General features: G+C 32.8%; 1 long non-coding RNA gene across 4 annotated transcripts in view; it reads left to right on the top strand.

Moving 5' to 3' along the window:
* Positions 1–12,180, top strand: part of LOC136025328 (uncharacterized) — a 116,268-nt gene extending 104,088 nt beyond the window's left edge. For all 4 annotated transcript variants that reach the window (XR_010617069.1, XR_010617067.1, XR_010617068.1 and 1 more), the window contains one exon: positions 6,146–12,180. This is a non-coding gene — a long non-coding RNA (uncharacterized LOC136025328). The remainder of the gene's footprint in view (positions 1–6,145) is intronic.
* Positions 12,181–13,533: the final 1,353 nt, after the last annotated feature.

The raw sequence follows: 13,533 nt of genomic DNA, 5'->3' as shown, positions 1-13,533 counted from the left end.
CAGACAGTGTATTATCTTATTGTCCAGAACTGCTCAAGGCATAGCAGAATATTGACCCTTGGCCAATGAAATTTTCAAAAAAGTGGTCCCAAAATGTCTCATGAGGATGAATAGGACAAAAGTTATTGATTTTTTAACAAAGAAATTGGAAAAAAATATTGTTAACAAATGGCAAAACTATGACAGTTACAAATGAATAGAAATCAACTTCAAAAAAATTCCCTTTCCAAAAAAAATTTTCCAGAGAAAATTTAATTTTATATTTTAAAAAGTATCTTTCATTTTTTCTTTTATATTTACAAAATTGAAAAATAGAAATAGCTGAGATTTTTATGGTTTCATATTATTATATTATGAAAAATCAGTCTGCTTTAGTTAGTTCTTTTTAATATTCTTGATTAGTATGGCAATTTTCTTCTTTTTTGTTCATGAATACATAAATTATATTTTCAATAGAATTAAAATGAATATCAAACCCCGTGAAAGCTCGGAAAGGGATGGAGGGGGTATTACCATTCTAATTTATAAATCTTGACCACCCCTGCAAATTTTTTTTCGTTGTATTTTTGTTATGTTGTGACAAATAAAGAAAACACTGCTCGAAATACAAATCCTTTTCAATAGAAAACAAATGATGTTATTTTGCAAATAGGTCATATAAAACAGAACATGGTTAGGCTTTGTAAGGATGGTGGGGTATAAATCTCAGCTCGACCGAAAGTATCACTCAAAACCTTTTGAATTGTCACCACGATCCTACCGTAATGGTTATTGACCGCGGCAGTTCAAAAGAATTTTTAGATAGAATGGATTGTCAATTACTATTTCAGTAGACAGGCTTACTGATCAAAGGTAATTACCAAAGTCAATCAAGTAGGTCTTTGGTTTTTGATTCAGAAACGCAAAAACCATCCTAACTCAAAGCTACTTGGAATTGTCGTAACTAATATTGTTTTAGGTTTACTGTAATCTGTCTATAAAATTCCTAGAAGAGCTAAGACAAGACTACACAAGACCTCCATCCGAAAATTAAAAGCTTTGCTATTTGCAATTTCAAAATTAATTTCTAGATGGAGGCTATAGACTTTTTTTAAGTATTTTGACTCTTTATCAAAACTATACTTTTTAAGTTAATAAGTAACCTTACTTTTATGAGCGAGGTATTGAGGAAGGGGCAGCACCTTTTATGTAACGGATTAATTTCTGCTCGTTTTAAGTTTAAATGTTGCTCCTTATTTGCATTTGAAAAAAAACTCTTTTTTAATTCAATTTCTAATCTTTTTTCAAATGATACCCATAATGCAACACCATGGTATAGCCATGGTATATACCATGGTAGCAACACCGTCATGGTAGTTTTACTTATTTGTTTCTGGGGAGCAGCACCCCTCATATAAGGAATAATTTCTGCTTGTTTTAATGTTCAATATTGTTCCTTACTTCCTGTTGTTTTTTAATTAATTTGTTACGATCTTTCAAATAACACCAGGAAATCCCCTCCTCTTGGTGTAAAATTTCTCCTGGAAAGTTTCAATTTTTTTTTTCTGTGGGAAACTCTCTTCTTTGCAAAATCTCACGTCGAAATCAGTCGAATTATGGTGGTTTTCCCGGCATATTGGGAAAAACAGCTTCAGTTAAGTATTACCATAATCAGCCTTAACAAAGACAGGCTCTTCCCCTAATCGTATAGAAGATACAAAACCATGATTAAAAAGACAATGCCGATACGTCCTATGTAGATACGCCCAATACCAACATGCTGGATACCGATACAACGGGTGCCGCTTACAGCCCTTTCCCAAGAGAACACGGAGAGTCATAACACCCTAAAAAGGATTGTAATTGGAAACTTGAACGATGCTGTACGAAATGATTATTTTGAATTTTTGATCTGACGACTTTGGGGTAGGTAGAAGTGAGTAATATGGTCATTATTGAGGCTGAAATTACACATGGAGCTCTTTTTGCCTATAATCTAAATCTCACTTGCATATGCCCTAAGCTTCTTTTGCATATAACAGCAGGCACCTCAATTACATATTCCTGTCAGTACATGATTAACATATATTCAGTCATCACTAAATAGGAAAAATGACCAGTTGAGGAAACTGTTTTATTTGAATTCAAATGGTCTAATAGAATCAGCTTAATCAGGGGAATGCCCACTTTAATACACTGATCTATATAAATTCAAATAGAATGGTAGAATCGGCGTAATCAGAGGAATGACAACTAAAATAGACCATTTTATTTGATTTCAAATTGGACTAAAATAATTAATGATATAGTATTGAATTTTACTTGACATCCTACATCAATGTAGGCATAGTGTAGCCACTTAAAGAATCATATTTATGGGAATGAGTGTTTATATTAACATTTTTTAAGGTGAAACGTATGGCAATTCATATCCCACCTCTATGGGCCCCTTATACACCCCTTTTTTTATCTTAAAATTTTTTAACTTTATGAAAAAAAATTTGTTTGGGACTTAAAAAAATTTCTACTTTTTTTTACATTTCTTAAAATGACATTAAATATAATTATGACAAATGAATTTCATCTGTGATTTTTTAGAAACAAGAAATGAAGAGGATAGAAAAATGTTAGTTGTGAAAAATATTGTTTGTAGTGAAATTTTTTCTTTTTTTATCCTATTTTTTTCATGTCTTAAAATGACATTTTATATACTTATAACAAAAGATTAATTTTCAAAATCATTCTTTAATCTAGGCTTCTTAAAATGTTCTAACGAAATTATTAAAGTCGAATGAAGGTTAAGAAATATGACGTAGGTCTCATGAGAGAAATGATACAAACCCAAATGTGTTTAACATGGTCAGATAATCGTAACTGGTTTATTTTGAACTATGAGGTAACTCATTTCCTGATTTAGGTTGCTTGAGATAAATTTCTTAACTATAATAAACAGTTTGAGACATGAAGGTAAAGATTTTCTCAAAACCAAATCCTAAGCGTCTTATAATGTTTTAACAAAATTAATAAAGTTGTTCATAATTTAAGCGGTGATGTTACAGCGTGAGAGAAATGATACAAGATCAAACGCTAATACTGTTCCTAGTTACTTAAGATATATTTTTAAGCCGTTTGAGACATGAAGGCGCTTTTTTCTCATAACAGAAACCTAAGCTTCTTGAATGTTCTAACAAAATTAATAAGGTCGAATGAAGATAAAGAAATACGACGACGGTCCTTTGAGAGACGGTCAAATGGGAGAAATAATATAAGCTTAAATATTTTAAAAAAATTAAATGATTTTAACTGATTTCTTTTGAACTGTGAAGTAAGTAGTTTCATGATTTAGGTGGCCTTAGATATTTTTTAACTACAATACCCCGTCTGAGATATGAAGGTAAATATTTTCTCAAAACTTAAATTTAAACTGCTAAAAATATTCTAACAGAATTAATAAAGTCGAATATATTTTAACTGATGATGCGACAGGCCTATAAAAGAAATGATACAAGCACAAATGTTGGTCAGTAATCCTGGTTATTTAAGATATATTTCTAACTACAGAACGCCGTTTGAGACATGAAGGTAATATTTTCACAAAATTGAAATCTAAGCTTCTTAAAATGTTATAACGAAATTATAGAAGTTGAATAAAGGTTAAGAAATATAACAAAGATCCTATGAGAGAAATGATAAAAGTCACAACTATCTCTAACCGGGCCAAGAGATTATTTTGAATTAAATTCCGAGTCTTTTAATTGGTGACTGAGTATCAAAAAATTAAATATAAGCACTTTTGTATACAACAAACTCAGATAGTAGGTATATTTCGAGCGTCTTAGTTGCTGATTCAGCATCAAAATTTAATAAAAGCACTTTTGACTAAAATAAACTCAGGTATTTTATAAATTCCAGGTGTTTTAGTTACTAGTTGAGTACCAAAAAAAATCAATAAGAGCACTTTTAATTACAACAAAATCAGCACGCTGGTAAATCCAGAGTGTTTAGTTACCAAGAGCATATAAAAAAAATTAGTAATATTATTTTTCAGAATAACAAACTCAGCTAGCAAGTAAATTCCTAATGTTTTATTTTCCGACTGCGTATCAAAAAATAAATGAGCACTTTTGCACACAACAAACTCAAATAGTAGGTATACTCCCTGTTTCTTAGTTGCTGACTGGGTATCAAAAGTTTAAATAAAGACACTTTTAAATACAATGAACTCAGGTAGTGGATAGAGTCCGAGTGTTTTAGTCGCTGGCTCAGTACCAACAAATAGAAAAAAAACTTTTGAAAACAACGGACTCATCTATCTGGTAAATTCTTAATGGTTTAGTATCTGACAACGTATAAAAGAAATTAATAAAAGCACTTTTGAGTACAGCAAACTCGGCTACACCATAAATTCTGATAATTCTAATCGGTGGTAAAGTATGAAAAATGAAATAAAAGCTCGTTTTAATACAAACAACTAGGCTACTAGGTAAATTTCAAGTGTCTTAGGTGCTGACTGAGTATCAAAAATTTAATAAAAGCACGTTTGACAACAATAAACTCAGGTAGTTGATAAATTCTGAGTGTTTGAGTTGCAGCCTGATTACGACACAAGCTAAACAAGCTACTTGGTAAATTCATATTCTTTTAGATGGTGACTGAGTATGAAAAAAAACACTTTTGCTTACAACAAACTCAGCTAGTGGGAAAATTCCAAGCATCTTAGTTGCTGACTTAGCATAAAAAATTTAATGACAGCACTTGTGACTACAATAAACTGAGGTAGTTGATAAATGTTGAGTGTTTTAGTTAATGGCTGAATACCGGAAAAATGAATAAGAGCAATTTTGACTATTAAAAATGAAGGTGCATGGAAAATTTTCAGTCTTTTAATTATTGACTGAGTGTGAAAAAAAGTACTTTTTCATAAATCAAGCTCAGCTAGTAGGTAAATTCCGAGTGTCTTAGTTGCCGACTGAGTATAATATTTTTATTAAAAGCACTTTTGACTACAATAAATTTAAGTATTTGACAAATTTCCACTGTTTTAATTGTTGGCTGAGTCCCAAACACTAATAAAAGCACTTTTGACTACTAGAACTGCAGCTAATTGGTAACATCCGAGTCTTTAAGTTGGTGACTGAGTATAAAAAAATTCAAATAAGCACTTTTGCTTACAAGAAACTCAGCTAGAAGGTACATTCCATGTGTCTTAGTTGCTGACTGAGCATCAGAAATTTAATGAAAGCCGTTTTTACTACAAATAAACTCAGCTAGATGATAAATTACAAGTGTTTTAGTTGCTGGCTGAGCTCCCAAAAAATTAATAAAAGCACTTCTGAATAAAACAAAATCAGGTACTTGGTAAATTCCGAGTCTTTTAGTTGATGACTGAGTATCGAAAAATTAAAGAAGCACTTTTGCCGACAACAAGCTTAGCTAGTAGGTATGTTCAAAGTATTTAAGCTGCTGACTGAGGTTAAAAATATTAAGGAAAGCACTATTGACTACAATAAACTGAGGTAGTTGATAAATTCTGAGTGTTTTAGTTACTGGCTGAATAATGAAAAAATTAATAAAAGCGCTTTTTATTACAACTACCTCAGCTAAATGGCAAATTTTGAATCTTTTATTTGGTGACTGAGTGTAAAAATCAAATAAAAGAACTTTTTTATGCAACCAGTTCAGCTAGAAGGTAAATTCCTAGTGTCTTAGTTGTGGACTGAGCATCAAGATTCTTATAAAAGCACCTTTGAATACAGTCAATTCAAGTAGTTGACAAACAGTGACTGTTTTAGTTGCTGTCTGAGTACATAAAATTAATAAAAGCACTTTTGACTACAACAAACTCAGCTAGTTTGAAAGATTCGAAACTTTAAATTGGTGACTTAGTATCAAAACATTAAAATAGGCACTTGTACTCACAACAAACTCAGATTATAGGTAAATTCCAGGTGTCTTAGTTGCTGACTTGGTATAAAAATTATAATAAAACCTCTTTTGAATACAGTAAACTCAGGTATTTAATAAATTCCGAGTGTTCTAGTTGCTTGCGGAGTACCAAAAAAATTAATAAAAGCCCTTTTGTATACAAAAAACTCAAATGCCTTTTCCTTTTTTGACCAATTACTGTTGCAAAATCTCTTAGCAAACTTTTTGAACTTCTTTTCAGAGACAATATTGAAAAGACATGTTACACTCCACCATATCAGTTCGGGTTCAATAGTTGTCGCAAACACACTAATTGAAGCAGAATCTGCGGAGAAATGTCTGGCTCTTGCTAGTCATGGTGTCAAACGTACCTTTGAATCGTTAATGCACCCTACAATGCTTCTGAAAGCTGACAACTTAACGCCAGGCTCTGTAGTGATTCTGACTCTTCGGGACATGTTTTCTCGACTGTGTGTTTGATTAAAATTACCACCCGATAAAAATTTGCCTCCAGCCGCTCGAACAAAGCTTATTCCGATTTTAAAGGGTTTGTTACGCTGACGATATTCTGAATCTTAGACGCACCCGAAGACGAGTCAGTGATATTTTTTCTATCCTCCAAGCAGAATACCTTAAGTTTGGTCTACATTTCAATTCTGCAGTGGAAATAGTCCTTTTTAATTGGAAGCGATCTACTAAATTCAGTCAAACTTGGCAATTCTTTGGTTCCACCTGTAAATCACCTCGTGTATCTTGGTCTTCCTTAGGTTCATCCATTCACCACACCCGGTACCTCCTTATTGAACATTTAACCTGCCACATTTTCGCCTCTTATGTGTCAATGATTTCCTGCAAGTATAGATTCAACCGGCATTGGCTAGTTAGCCTTTTTAACACAATAGCTCTCCCTCACCGTCAACCTTTTGGAAAGTGTTAACTAATACAGACCAAAATAAAATAAGCTCACTCTTCTTCCGTTTTGCAATATATTTACTCTGCCTTTCACCCTGGCAAAGCAGCAAAAATTATCCCTCAGTTTGAAATTACTGATCTGAATATTGCAGTAGCTAGAGCAATAGCTAAACACAATAAATAGTGAGTATGACTGCCCAGGAGTGGTATTTTGTATTATTTCAGTATTCCGTGCCTTTTTTGAATTCGTATTTTGTGTTATTTTTACTTATATTGTTGTTGTTTGTTTGTTGTCCCTTTTTCTCTATTTTTTTGTCTCATCTTGTTCAAAACTTTGTATTTTGTATGTCTGTGCCATGACCTTACATTATGCAGTAATTTTTGAATTTGTTAATAATTCATGGTTTATTTTTATCGTAAATGTCGTTGCTATGACAAGATTTAGTGTAGTAATCAGTTTTTTCTTCTTCTTGTGGTTTTCTTTTGTTTGTTTTGTTTTTTTTTCGTGCTTTTTTCCTCTACTTTGTTTTATCATGTTATGTGAATGATGAGCGTTCAATAAATAAATGAATAAATAGTAAGAGCCTTAAGGCTTCAATGTTTTACTTTTTATTCCAGAGGCACTTCATATGGATTGCATTGTCGTATAAACTTCTGAGGGCTCATTTTCTTGAAAATTTGAAGTTTTATTGTTCTTCTCAAGAGTCAAAAGTGATCAAAGGACAACTAGTCCCTTCCGACAACCCCTTTTCTTTAAATTGATTCGATCACAATATTTAGATGGCCAATTTGTTCAAAATAGTCCAAAGATCACACAACAAAACCTTGTCTGTCTGTCTGGCCAGACAGAGAGACATGCAAGTGTTGTAAGCTATGCGCCGGGGAAATGTAAAGTCCTTATGGAAAGGGATATCATGAAAGCTATGGAAAAAGCTCAATTGATTGTAAATTGAAAGTACTAGTTCCCTTTTTAAGAGTAAAAGTTATCTTATGGCGAGTAGACCCCCACACCTTCTTTTGATCAAATATATCAGATCAAAATTTTAAGAAAACCCTTTTGTTCAAAATGGTTCAAAATTACATAGAACTGCCTCAGGGGTTGACATAGCCCCCGTTAGCCCAGGAACAAGGGTTGAAATTTATACCCTGGAGATATCTGAGGTATATATGAAAGAGGTGATCGTATAAACTTTAGAGGGAGTTAATTGGATTGGAAATTGAATGTTCTAGTTCGTTTTCATAAATATAGTTATTTTAGTTATAATTTAATATCAAAAGATTAAAATCTGCTGACCCATTAAGCTCAACCAATGCCTTTCTCATTTTGCCAAACACTAAATTAAAATGGCGCAACAAAAATTTGAAAATTATCATCCTAAAAAGAATTATACCAGTCTCTAGCAAATAATTCTTAATTCAATCAATAAAAATAAAAATAAAAAAGACCTAGTACATAACTTGTTATCCCATTAGCTACAGAAGTTGAATGACCGTTGACCAAGATTTGCTTCCAGCCCAAATACTTTCTTTAAATCTAGGAGCAAGGCAGCTGGAATCAAACCTGATTTGCCTGCCTCATTCACGCAATCCACATGTTTGATTGTTGCCATTTCAGTTGATTATCTTTTCCTGAAACCAAATTGAGTGTTTAAAAGAATTTTTTTTCAAGGTAATCATTCAGCCAAGATCCAATTAGCTTTTCATATGTTTTAAAAAAGGGATAACCAAAAAAATATTTACATAAATAGTTGGCTGTATCATTCGGGGTGGTCAAATTTCCCCTTTCAGTTTGTAGTTTAGTGATAACCTCTATTTTACGCGTTTGACCCAGGAGTGAATTTATTGTTTTCCATGTTTTTTATGGCATATTTATGCTTCATAAATTCATATTGCAAATTCCTGTCATCGAATTTTTGTTTCATTCCATTTAAGATATTTCTGTAGGTTTTAAATTGCTGAAAATCAATAGTGCACGTTTTAATAAACGAAAATGAAAATGAATAGTGAATAGTTTTATAAAATTGAGAATAGCATGAGTAAGCAATGGTTTTCTGGGGATTTTCATCCAAGCCCTTAGGTCTTCTAAGAGAACACGTCTTGTTTAATGCTTTTGTAAGTGTTCAAGCAAAAATATCTTTCGAAGTCATCTTCAAATACTGGAGGAAAATCTATATTATACATTTCTCTCTCAAATCTTTTTTTTTATTATCTTTTCTGAAATCACGGAAGAATTTTTTATTTAAACAATCCTTCATTGTTATCATTCCACCGGAATTCTTTAATTTACTCATGAGAAGAAAGTGGTACAATCCATCCGTAATTAAAGCATCAGCAAACGAACATTTAAGTAGCTTTCCATCCATCAATATATTGTCAATTAGCGTTAGGGATAGTTCCAGTAGCTGGATAGTTCTAGTGACTCGTGTGAGGATAGTTATCATTGGATATAGAAAAGAAGAAATCATTAAATTAAGAAAATATTGACAACTTGAACCTTTAAAGAGGGGATATTGAATATTGAATATTGAAATATCCCATTCACTACAAAAGTTTGCCATTAGTTTGTCCATCTCCCTTATAAATATATATCTTCATTATTTGATGGTGTTTTATATACTAAGGCGACAACTATATTTTATCGTAATTACTCGCTCCATAAGCTGCCGTTCTTTTCTTTCACTAATATATACCGGAAACTGGAAATCCCGAAGTGAATAGTTATTCTTACTTGAGGCAAATGTCTTCCTAAGTTTTAATAATAACGATGATTCTGATGATTCACTCAAAATTTTATACAGGATAGGATATTCTGTCATATGGCCTTGACAATTCCAAAAAGAAAAAAAAATCATATTTAACTCGTCAATTCTTCGGTGACTGTTTATCAACATAATTACTTGCTTTCATAGCTTGTGCATTATTTCCTTCACTTAAATTAACATAAGCAATAGAGATTGACAATAAATAGTTAACAGACAGGCTACTACTTGCCATAGTCCATAACAGCCCATAAACATCAAAAAAACAAGCCAACAAGAAAATTATAGAAAAAAAAATAGGATACAAAAAAAAATTCCCATTAGTAAAAAACTGGATATTGATCCAACATTTAACAACAATAGATGTTTGATCACTGAAGATATCATTAAGTGACCTGATATTCAAGAGGGTGGAGCTGTTTTCTGGTTTATCTAAATGCAGCAACGGTATTCCTAGCACCAATTTATCACATGCCACATTTAACGGTTGCTTACACTTTGGAGCAAAGTACTCAGGTATACCTAATTTTGATGCCAGTTTCGTTTTATTCACCAAAACGCACTTTGCATAATCGGAGGAAAGAAAGGTGACAAGTACAGGTGGGAGAAAATTACCCGCCAGAGTCTTACGTAATAGTATAGTATACCGGTAAGTATGTAAGGGTATAGTTCAATAGTTTATTACATCATAGGGATTGTTTGTTAACTTATGCAATTGTTTTGTTAGAGATTTCTTTAGCTGTTACGTAATAGGGAGTTACGTGTTACGTAATGGGAAGCTATTTGTTACGTAATAGGGAGCTACATGTTATGTAATAGGGAATGTTTACCTACGTTGAGGATGACGTAATGTTGAAGCTTGTTAGATTTATGGAGGATGACGTAATCGCTCATGAACCTTTGTAACTAATGTCCTTGGAGAACCCCCATTTGTACCTAAGGACGGCCCACACGTGGGTTTTTTATAATGACGGTGTACACGTGTATGTTACGTAATGCTTTAAGATATGTTTTTTTCTTGAAGTTTTTTTTTGTTTAAGACTTTTTTTCTAAAGGCGCTTTTTATTTTCTTCAAGATTTTTTTCTTTCTTGGAAATCTATATATATATAAATAAGTTGTTTTTGTGTTATGTCTGTTACACTATGTCTAGTACGCCAGATTATATCTCCTATATATATAAAAATAAGTTGTATGTATTTTTGTGTTCAGGATTCGCATATGACGTCTGAAAAATAAAGAAGAAAAAGAAAACAAACTAAAATGTAAAAACTGGGAATTGCATAAATATTTCGAAATATTTTAACAATAGATTAAAGTAATTCGAAAAACCTAAAACATATACTTAAAATTTTAAGGTTTATTATAAATTATTGTGCTTTAGCAAGCTTGGCACGTGAAGATTTTTCCAACTGTCAATATTATAGAATGAACATTGACAAATTAAAAAACATTGAAAAAGATAGAATGTTACCAAATCCTACAACAGAAGAAACAGCCGAGGAAGCTGCTCAAAGAGTTAATGCCAAAAGGCTTGCGGCTAAAGAAAACAAAACCGCGCAATTAGATGAAGATCAACCTGGACAGCGAGAGTCAAAACGTGTCAAAACTGAAAATGATAGCGATGATGATTGGGTTTGGGATCTTGACTTGGATAAGGTCATCAATGCTTACTAGATTTTAGTTAAAAAAAACAAAGGTTCGGTGATATGTATTTACGTCTGAAAAATAAAGAAGTAAAAGAAAACTGAAACTAAAAATGTAAAAACTGGGAATTGCATAAATATTTCAAAATATTTTGACAATAGATTAAAGTAATTCGAAATCCTTAAAACAGATACTTAAAATTTTGAGGTTTATTATAAATTGTTGAGCTTTAGCATGCTTGGCACGTGAAGATTTTTACAACTGTCAATGTTAGAATGAACATTGACCGACAGAATTTGCGATCGCTATATGTCACTTGGTTAATAACAAGTGCCATAAAAAGGTAAAGAACTAAAAAGCTAAAAAAGTCAAAAATCTAAAAAAGCTACAAAACTAAAAAAATAAAAAATAAAAAAGAAACTATATCTATATCTATATATATATATAAACAAGTTTTATATCTGTTGACTGACGTCATGTTTGTATGTCGACTGACGTCATGTTTGTCGACTAACTAAATTACAGACCTGGACACCGGGAAACAAATGACGACCGGCAAACAGGGAATATAAATGACGAACGGGACACTCAAAGAGAAATTACAGACTGGGACACCGGGACACAAATAACGACCGGGACACAGGGAATATAAATGGCGACCGGGGCACAGGGACACAACTACAACGGGGACACCGGGGCCACAGGGGGGATATATACATGACGACCGGGACACAGGGAATGTTCGATTAGTAATCACCACCAAAAAAGCTCAAGCACAATCATTAGAATAATGAGGTATAGATCTGAATATGGATTGTTTTCCCCATGGACAATTATATGTTGCATGTTCAAGAGTCGGTAAACCTGACAATCTATTTATATGCACAGACAATGGGACAGCGAAGAATGTTGTATATTCGCAAGTTTTACGTAGTTAAAAACATATATATCTATCTATATTCACAGGTGGTACACAGGGACACAACTACAATGGCGCTTAACTAATATGGCACGAAAAAAGCTAAAAAAAGAAAAAACCTAAAAAGAAAAAACTTTAAAAAAACAAAAAAATAAAAAAGCTAAAAAACTAAAAAGAAAAAAAGTTAAAAAAATGAAAAAAGCTGCAAAACCAAAAAAAGAAAAACTAAAAAAGAAAAACTAAAAAAGAAACTATATCTATATATATAGATAAGTTGTTTGTAGGCATGTTTGTTTGTTTGTGGGTTTGCATATGACGTCATTATAAGTATACAAGGCTTTGTATATGAAGTCATTATAAGGTGACACTACAGACCAAGACACCGGGACACAAATGACGATCGGGAAACAGGGAATATACAACTACAACGGGGACGCCGGGGGCACAAGGGGATATATAAATGACTACGGGGACACATATATCTATATTCACAGGTGGTGCACAGGGACACAACTACAATGGCACGTAACTAATATGGCGCGTAACGACTTTCGCGCGCGGAGGGCTTGGGGGCGCGTATTGCCCCCACCAACTAGGTGCTTGGGTGGCGCTTCGCGCCACCCCCACAGCTAGTACAAGATATTTCTTTAAGATTTTTTCTTCGAAATTTTTTTTCCTTTGAGATTTTTTTCTTTTTTTGGACACTTTTTTTCTCAATATTTTCCTTCAAAATTATTTTCTCAGGGAACCTTTATAAGCCGAAGATTTTTGTTAGGTGTAGGAATTTAAATTACGACCAGAGATTTCCCTCAATAGAATGCTACCCTAACCATCCGGACCAATAATGCCTTCCTAATATTATTATTCGAAAAACTATTTTCTAGTGGAAACGATTTGATGGTTTTCAAGCCATTGTCACAGAAAAGTGCAAGTATCCGACAATGTTTTTGAGGATTAGTATATTAGACACACGTGCTTGTTAATGCACGAGTGCATAATACCGCCTTTAGACGGTATTATCAGATAGTATTGGAGATTGTTCTTAACATTGTTTTTAATAATTGAACCGGTGTGTTTTGTCTGTAATTTTATATTTCTTATTTTATAAAAGAACATGGAATTTAAAAAATTTCTTTAATCAGCCCTCCCCTTATTTTCAGTGGTTTTGTAAAAATTGGCTGTGACATCCCGATGCTACCCTAGTAGTTTTATTATTATCATTATCATATTATCTTAATATATCACATTATCATACTGTATACTACTAGCTGTTGGGGTGGCGCTTCGCGCCCCTCCCCCAAGCCCCCCGAGCGCGTAAGTCGATACGCGCCATATTAGGTGCCATTGTAGCTGTGTCCCTGTGTCCCACCTGTGAATAGAGATAGATATAAATA

This window comes from Artemia franciscana, chromosome 3, assembly GCF_032884065.1.
Source record: "Artemia franciscana chromosome 3, ASM3288406v1, whole genome shotgun sequence".
Taxonomy (NCBI): Eukaryota; Metazoa; Arthropoda; class Branchiopoda; order Anostraca; family Artemiidae; genus Artemia; species Artemia franciscana.
This window is presented reverse-complemented; position numbering and strand designations above follow the sequence as displayed.